Below are 9825 nucleotides of genomic sequence, written 5' to 3' on the forward strand. Positions count from 1 at the left end.
CATTTGGCCTGAAAAAAAAAAATCAACACAGGTTCCCAGCAGAGAAAGGCAAAAAGTGGTTATGCAAGGAGAGCCATCTGGAGGGGGGTGCACATAGAGGGATGAGCAAATAGGTATTCTGTTAACTCCAAAACTATACCATATGCTTAGCTAACAAGGAGAAGTTTAGCAGCAAGCCTAGATTTCTAGAAAGCAGTGTTCATTTGGCCTGTATGCGAAGGCCTGAATAACACTATCCTGTTATGTCACTGTTTTTGCAGTTTTCGAAGGATATGCCTGGTCCCTGGAAAATAAAAGAGACAAGACTGAGAAGTTAAGGCCCTGTTCAGCATGATTTCCCTGCCTAGCATGCTCTAACTTCCCACTGTAGACAACCACTTAGAACAGAACATACGCCCTCCAAAGAATCTAGTCATTATTTCCAGATAAACTTAGATGGCAATTAGAGAATGCTCTCTCCTCTCTAGACATGTTCTTTTCTTTCCATACTACAGAGAAGAATTGCTGTCTGAGACTAAATTAAGCCTAATTCTATAATAAAAATTAAATTGGGGATAGGAAGAAAATTCATCTAGAACTCCGTTTTTCTTTTCTGATCTTTCCTGTTTTAAAAATTTTTATTACTTTTTGTATTTTAATTCTTGAATCAGGTATTACTTTAAAGCTGACATAAGCTATTTAAAAGAATCCTATAAATGTGGACTATATATGGGGCATAATCTTAATTCACTTTAAACTTGCTTTTCCCAAGTCATCATTCTAATTGGTTTCTTAAATAACTGAAGGTTTATAAGATCGTGGAAGCTGGTGGTTAAGTGTGCACACTGACTAACCTTTTCCTTTTCTGCACAAATTGTTCCATTGCTTGGAAAAAAATTAATAAACACATTACTAAAAAAAAATCTAAATCCATGGTTGAGAACAAACAGTTTCTCAACAACAACCACCACCAACATATGCACTCATACACTGATACAGAATCACGATTTCTCAGAAGTTTCTTAAAATTGGCAATGGAGCCTCTCCTTATATAGGACACAGGTACAGGACAAAACATGCAAAGAAGTTTTGACAGTCAGAACTACCAATAATCATGATTGCCAGTATAAAAATAACCTCATGTTTTTTTGTTTTATCATACATTCAATATTAGCTTCCATTTATTTTCTAGGAATTAATGGCATTGAGCACAACAGCTTGCAGGCATTCACATGTCATGCTTATAAGTTCCAAACAAGACAATTTAGAGTTAGGAGGCAGCCACCTGTATTCTATGCAGTTTCTAATTCCATCTTTCTTAGACTGGACATTAAATGCATACATTCTATACTTTGCTTGCATGATGCAGTTAATATTTTTAAATGAGAACATCCCTTATTAATGAAGAAATTCTTCTCTCTGAAGGATGGAATTCATCTCAGTTACACAGTAGAAAGCTACAGTTGATCTACTATATAAGATGCAGAAGATATTTCTGGATTTATCAATAGAAAGTCTCATTGACTTCCATGGACAATGGAATTAGTAGAAAAATTCCAAGTTCTGTAATGTTTTCATTCCATGGCATTTATTTGGAAGGTGCTCATCAAAAATTTCTCACATTGGTCTGTTCTTTCATTCTGTCTGTGCTAGTTTTGGCTGGGATAGAGTTAATTTTCTTCCTAGTAGCCAGTATGGGGCTGTGTTTTGGATTTGTGCTGGAAACAGTGTTGATAACACAGGGATGTTTTCCTTATTGCTGAGCAGTGCTTACACAGAGCCAACGCCTTTTCTGCCTCTCACCCCACCCCACCAGTGAGCAGGCTGGGGGGGCACAAGAAGCTGGGAGGGGACACAGCTGACTGGGACAGCTGACCCCAACTGACCAAAGGGACATTCCACACCACATGGCATCATGCTCAGCATATAAAGCTGGGGGAAGAAGGGGGAAGGGGGGTGACGTTCGGAGTGATGGCGTTTGTCTTCCCAAGTCACCATTAGGCATGACGGAGCCCTGCTTTCCTGGGGATGGCTGAACACCTGCCTGCCGATGGGAAGCAGTGAATGAATTCCTTGATTCGCTTTGCTTGCGTGCGCAGCTTTTGCTTTCCCTATTAAACTGTCTTTATCTCAACCCACAAGTTTTCTCACTTTTACTCTTCCTCCAATTCTCCCCATCCCACCAGGTGGGAGTGAGCAAGCAGCTGGGTGGGGCTTAGTTGCCAGCTGGGATTAAACCACAACTCTGTCCTATAAATTCAGTGTTTCTGGTATACCTAGCCTTTCACATGGAGTCTTGACAATAAGAAAAAAGACTGCTCAGCAAGTCAGTTATATTCACATGCTTTTTAGTTCCTTAGTATCATAATGGAGACAACACTAGCGTAGATCAAAATGCCTAGTGCCTATGAAGATAGGCATGTTCAGTAACCAGCACTGCAACTGTTACTGTAACCAGAGTTTGAGTGGTTACAGCTAGCTTGGTAGGGAATGGACTTTGAGTGATCACTACGTTTAAGGAGAAGGCACATTTTCCCGCTTTATTCATTTACATTGACAGCAGAAAGTATGCTACCTATTATTGTGCAGAAAAAGATAATGGAAGGAATTAAAAGCTAGTAAAAATTCCTGAACTTGCAACACACTTGCAATTTGGAATTTGTAGCAGAGGTAAAATGTACATGTCATTCAAAAGATCCCTAAAATGTTCACCCATAATTAATAGTGCTCTGACAAGCACACAAAGAATAAACAGCACAATACAAACCAAAGAGTACCATGTCCATTCATAATAGGGTTCAATGTGTCAAGAGAAGGTTTTGTTTTGAAATGGATGGTCTTAGTGGATGTCTTCTCACATAAAGCATGTATAAGTGCTTTGGAATTATCCAGCTTATTAACTAGCTTGAATCCTGGAGAGTATATAATTTCCATTGCTGCATTTCAAGGGCATTTCCCTTAGCACAAATTTTACCTTAGAGTGTTTTGTAAGATGATCTTAAAAAAACCCCAGAATTTTTAAAAGAAAAATACCTATCCGAAAACTTGAAAGAAAAACATAGAAAGGAAGGAAAGAACTCATTCAATTTAGGGTATTTTCAGGTATTTCCATCCTTTTCTACTTATTGGGTGACTTGAGCTGCAACATTAAAAGCTCTGGCAGAAGAGAGCAGTGCAAGAAAAATGTTGCCTTTCTCATTATTGCTAGTACCCTGTGGACCGCACCTCACAAGCATGAAGAACCTCATCCAGATGAAGTACTGTCACCATAGTCAATGACAAAAAAGCCACATCACTCTTGAGAATGAAATTTGTCTGGAATAGTAGCAAAGAAGAACAGAGTGCCAAGCATATTTTTGTTTTGCTAAATTAAAGGACGTTCTATCATTTCAGCTAGAACCCATATGTCACTCATACCAAGGGATATCAGTAACACGTTTTCTTCTGAAGAAAGAACACAATGAACCGATTAATCAAACCTTAAAACTGTGAAGAAAATTATTACAGCCATTTGTTAAAACACAAAAGGGCATTAAGAAAACAAACAGTTCTAGTGATAATTGCTATGGTTAATGCAATGATATTTTCAGTGTCCTAGGTTTACAGAAAATTGGCACCTTCTTTCCAGGACTCGAGTGCTTCTGAAGAAAGAAGTTTCTTAGCACTCTTCTGTGATTCACTAAAAATGAAGAGACTCATTCTGTTTATAGCTACATGAATCAGGATAAGACTATTGAAATAAGTGTGTTTGATTCTGCACTGGCTCAAGTCTTTTTTTATAACTGTGTGAGGGCATTTTGAAACCCTCCTATTTATGTAGTTACTTTCCATGATAGATAGCAAAAGTAGTGTTAAGCACACCTAACTTCAACCAGAAGTTATGAATTTATTTGAAGCTGGCTGCCTAAGCTGTCATTGTAAAACGAAACAGGCACCTCTCCAAAGGGTGGTGAATCCTATAACCGTTGATAGCCTAGAGCAAGTGGAATGTACTGATAGTTCGCTTCATCTACATCTCTCATCTTTAGACACGTAAAACTAGGCAATGTAAACTATACAAAATACCAGGAAGTGGAGAAGCAGTCTCAATGAATAAGTTTACTTAAAAATATGTCTCAATAATTTAACAGTCTCAAACAGGTCTGTGGCATCAAGACTGGAGTACTACAGAGATGGAAGAAAGCAGACAAGACAGCTGTAGAACCATAAGGCTCCACCTCCCTCATGTGATTAGAGTTCACATTTTACCAGGAAGTGCAGGTGGAGCATCTGCATTGACTTGAAATAGATTTTCTGAAGTGCAAACACATGTAACTGTACATTTTTGGTATTGTTCTTTTAACCATAATCATCTAATAACAGGCAAGGCAAAGTTCATAGACAGAGGTACTATCTCTCATTGGACCAATTAGTAAATCCTATTGTGTTACCTGTGTAGCTATCTCTGATTCCGCACGTGACTATGCAGTCATTTCTGATGCATAGCTGTATGACTAGACCTTTTCCTCCAGCAAAAAAGCTCTAGAGCATTTGCAATAGTTTTGCTGCCCTTTTCATTGTCATTTTAAAGTTTTTCAGTATGTCGGACAGAAAATCTGTACTAATTTCATTAACAATGAGAGTTGTTCCTCTTTATATCTTCTTCTTTCTCAGTAGTAGTAAGGTAAAGCTGAAATGAATCAAAAAGTATGGTGGTGTTAAAGCAAGTACTGGACAGTTCACAGCCCACTGCAGATTAGTTTCATTTTATCACAACATTTTTATTTAGAAACAGAATGAGGAGCCCTTCCATATCTGAGCAAGCGCTTATCTGTAGCATTAGTGCAACCAGCTGGATAGCTTACGTAAGTACTGATCTGGCCCTTGGACAATACTTCCCTTAGAAGAGGGACTTTCTTGGAGAGATATCTGCAGAAGCAGATAGAAGCAGAAGTATAATGAGCCTGTAATTTAGTCTACTCCTATGCACTACTGAGACATTTAACCAATAGTCTTCAGGATCTTTACACAGGTAATCACATCATTGGTTTCAGTAGAAAGTCCAGGTGAGTGCTAAGGATTCCACTCTAAAATAAAGAAATTCAAATTAAGGCCCTCATTCCAAACAGTTAAAACAGTCAAGCACCTGCATGCCTGCTTGAATGAACAGTACAAGTGACTAAATGAGATTGCTAAATCTGAAGTTATAAACGAGCAGAACCTTTGCAAGAATAGAACTATAGAATCACAGAACAGTTTGGGTTGGAAGGGACCTCTAAAGGTCATCTAGTCCAACCCCCCTGCCATGGGCAGGGACATCTTCAACTAGATCAGGTTGCTCAGAGCCCCGTCCAACCTGACCTTGAATGTTTCCAGGGATGGGGCATCCACCACCTCTCTGGGCAACCCGTAACTAACAAAAAAGAACTAACAAAAAAAGTAAAATTATCAAATTGTAAATGCAACACTTTAAATTACAAAGGACAAAACACTAGTGGTTATTGGTCTCCTTATTTATACGGTATTTATTTAGAGCAATTAATTAACAGAACCCTGAGATCACAGATAATGCTGCCTGGGTAGAATTTCTGTTTCCACACCATACACACATGAAATTCAAAGTGAAAGGCTTAAAAGCCTAATGCAGTGAAGACAGAAAATATTAAACTTTTCAAATCCTCATTTCTCTGGCCTTTTCCTCACCCCAGTCTCCTATCACTTTTTTTTCCTTAAAAGACATTATGTGTTAGGAGAGCAAAGCAGCCTGGGGAGGTGATATTTTACCATCTTCCGTGCCATTAATGCAGTTAAAAAATCCTCAGACTGGAAAAATCAGACAGATGCATCTTCCAGGTTCACATGTGCCAACTCCATCTGTTAAATCATTAAAACACAGGCTTGGCAGATTCTGGAGAAAAACACATTTGTTTTCACTATAAAGAGGAAGAGTAAACTTTCTGTCTGTTCTTATAATTGCCCCCTCCCCCATAATTACTTTAATGTGAAAGCCTGCATGAGTAGGTACTATTTAACATGCTACTGAAAAAGGTTTTCATTGAATTGGGATACAGATGTGTTAACTTATATGTCGTAACCTGGGTTACTCAAAGATCTATTAAACCAACATTTATAGCTACATTAAGGTGCTTCATCATTTGCCTTTTTATTGCATATATCTTGTTCCAGCACCTAGTTAAACACTCATTTTCCTTACAGGAAAGAACCTGTTCAGGTTATGTTTAAAGGTGCAGTTTACATAAGGAGCAGCAAATCTGATCAAAGAAAGCTGCCAAACCTTGAATGAAGTAACTGGTAACAATAAACCTTTTTCCAAATTTGTAAAGGAAAAAAAAACCTTTTTACTTTCAGGATAAATAAAAGCAGCAAAATACTAACCTAAATTCAATATTAACATCCTATATTTTCCCAATGTCAATACTAAACTGATTTATGCTTTTCTACTACAGTCACTATACAACCATGCTTCACTATAGCAACATTACCTCTAGAGCATACGTCTAAATATTGAGCCTTTTGAATGCAACTAATATGTCTAGGTTCATCCTATTTTGTACATATGACAGTGTAAATATTTTAAATCACATGACCTCCCACAGCAACTATTAAAAAAACAGGTTGCTGCTGAATGCATTTGTTTCTCTTTGTATTCTACAGAGGAACAGAATTTCATTCTCCAGGCAGGGCTTTGTATTCTATTGAGGAACTGAATTTCGTTCTCCAGGCAGGGGCTCATCCTAAGAGCCTTCCAGACATTAATATCAAGAATATTTTTTGAAAAGAGAAGCATCTTTCACAGCACATCATTCCATAAATGATCACAGACCAGTCTACAGTTTTTATCAGCAGTAAGGTACAGAGCTAACAATAATTGCTAAAATCACCCTCTACTTTGCACAACAGCATTTTTTCAGATGTATATGGCCATTTCACATAGGTAGAAAGAACCTTTTCATTTCCTTGAGTCACGATAAAATCATCATGCTTTTGGAGGAAACATCTTCCCACAAGACTAAACTTCTTCTAGACAGTAAGGCTTAAAAGTACATAGTGAAGAAGTTATAATTATTATTTCTGTGAGCATCTATCTCCTTAATACAAGTATCCATCCATGTATTAGAAGCAGTAGGATCCCTTCAAGCTTAGTAGTAGAGAGATTTAGACATCGCTGTAGTGGTTAGAGGGGAAAACAGAAGATTTCAGGAAGCTGACCTTGCAGAGCTACTAAAGTTGTGGTTAGCTGTGGGAAAATGACTTGGACATTTTTACCATAAGAGGGAAAACATTTTCCTTAGGCACAGAAGAAATCACCTTTCAGCATCGGGGACCAGAACAGTGCAAAAATTTACTGCCTTCTCAGCATAAGACATTAGCCTTCTCTCTGGGAAGACCTCACAGCACAGGGACAATTGACCCTTTTCCAATGGAATTTAAATACAATTTTGCTTCCAATGCTTTCTTTTGGGAGTCGAAACTAAGCCTGCTATACCTGATAGCTTTTTCCCCATAATATTACTAATGATTTATCTATTTTCCTTCCCATCATTTAAGCTGCTCAAACCATGCCCTGCTCCCAGACCAAAAGAAGAATTCAGTAGGTTTATTAGTGGATAGACAAAGAAACACTTTGTTTTGTAAGTGTATATATGGTAAAATTTAAATTTATGTAATCCAATAAAAATCCCATCAGCCTAACAGAAGTGGTTAAGATATACTGAAACAAACCAGATACCAGCTTTACTTCTTGAAGCTACACTCTGGCTCAGAATCTGATGAGGAAGTGGTAAAGACAGACAATGTAATACAACAGGGTACAAGCAATTCCTACTCCTGTATTACACACAAGCTGATTCATTTGGTTCCATGGTCTCTTTTTAGCAGTTCAGCGGCCCTCTGGAGGTTACATTTAAAATTTAGCCAACGGATTACAGCTTTTTAATTCCATAGGATGAAACACCCCCTATCACAGGTAGTTCCAGACAGCAATATATAGTGTTAAATTTTGTCTTGGGTCCTTAGTTTGCTGTCTGAAAAGGTTAGCTCAAGGCCAAAAGGCTTCTTAGTCCTACATAAATCAAGCTGAACTCAGGCAGTATGGAGGTCTCATAGAGGCACTCTACCTAGGATAAATATTCCCTCATTACAGACTATAGAGGTTTACATGCTGCAGGTGATTGAACTTTCTGTATCAGCCTGAACCTATACGAGGCTTTTTATGTGTGTAAGTAAAGTAAAAACACAGCGTAAAACTGGCTACCTAAGTTCATATTGTTGGAACACTGAAAATGGTCACTTTAAAAGAATGCTTTATAGATTTAGAGGCTAGAACAAAAGTGTTTTAATGTCATAAAATAGGCTCAATGACTTCTTGGCAGAGAAATTACTCTCAATTAGTCTATCAAATCTATAGGATTTTTAGTTCCTATAGTAAGTTAAGAGGTGCAATTTTTTAAGGAAGACTTAGATTAAGTCGGCATATGGAACTACGACATTCCCAAAAATTTAAACAGGATAAATTGAGAAGTGTTTGCCAAGTGGCAGATGAGCATGCACCAACATGAGAAATGGACCCGGTACAAGACTACAGCCTAATGCCACTGCAATGCCAAAACTAGACCCTTCCTGTCTGGGGCCCACCTTTCAGCAGGGGAGCAATTTTCTCTCTTGCCTCAGAAATCAACATGTCTCAGCACAGCTCTGGACATGCCAAAACCTCTGTCCTTCAGGCAGCATTACTAGCCACTCTGAGTGCAAATAAATCTTGCAGACGTGAAGCAAATATAAAGGGCATGAGAGCAGCAAAGTGTCTTTCAGAATCGCTAGAATTCCAGGAAGCATGGAAGACATCAGAACTGTTCACTGATTAATGAAAGCCAGCAAGAAAAGAGGGAGATGAGAGACCCATATCATTTACTAAACACGATGTTCCATTCTGCTATCATCAGTGGTATTTGCAAAAGACCCTGCCATTGCTCTCCCACTACAGTCAAAAGCCAGAAAACCTCTAGATTTATTTAAACCACGCTGAGAACAACAGGCATGATCAGGAGGCCCCAGGAGCTTGAACTCTTCTTGCAAGTTACAAATTTTATGTAAGATTGTGATCTGTCTACAGAAACAAAGATATAAAGCAAACTTGGCATGTTTGAATTATTTCAGTGCTTACTGATGCAACTTTGTCACTTACAACATGTTCAATCTTTCAAAGAACCTGAAAGTTTTAAGTTAACATTATCAAACCTAGCAAAAGTCACACTAGTCATACCCATGAAAACCTACAGAAGTTGTGCAGCTGTTACTGAAAAGCTTGATCTTTTTCACTGGTGAATTCACCAGTCAGTGATGATTTTTACTCCATTTTTAGTGAATTCCACAAGGAGAGAAGCATTCTGCATAGATGTTTACTTTATCACAATGCATCAACAGATCCAAAATCCCAAGCCTTCAGCATTCTCAGCCTACAGCTCAGTAAATACAGTATGTCATTCTAACTTAATCACTGCACACATTTCACTGCCTGAACATAGAATCAACTTCACTGCAGTAAATGTCTTCAACTTCTTGCTCTGCTGTTATCTCAGTGTAACTCCACAGCTATCAGAGTGGGCTGGTAAAGAAAGAGATATGGCCAGTACATTGCTATTTTAGGTGTTAATAGAAAAGCAGCATAGAATGCTCCTAGAAACAAGTGAGCTTTCCTCACATTTGCAATATTAATTAATTGTATTCATAATCTATAGACATGTACTGGAATAAACATTTTATCAATGAGTCTTAGAATCATAGAATAGAATCATTAAGGTTGGAAAAGACCTCTAAGATCATCGAGTCCAACCGTCAACCCAACAC

This window comes from Aptenodytes forsteri, unplaced genomic scaffold (genome assembly GCF_000699145.1).
Source record: "Aptenodytes forsteri isolate BGI_AS27 unplaced genomic scaffold, ASM69914v1 Scaffold112, whole genome shotgun sequence".
Lineage (NCBI taxonomy): Eukaryota > Metazoa > Chordata > Aves > Sphenisciformes > Spheniscidae > Aptenodytes > Aptenodytes forsteri.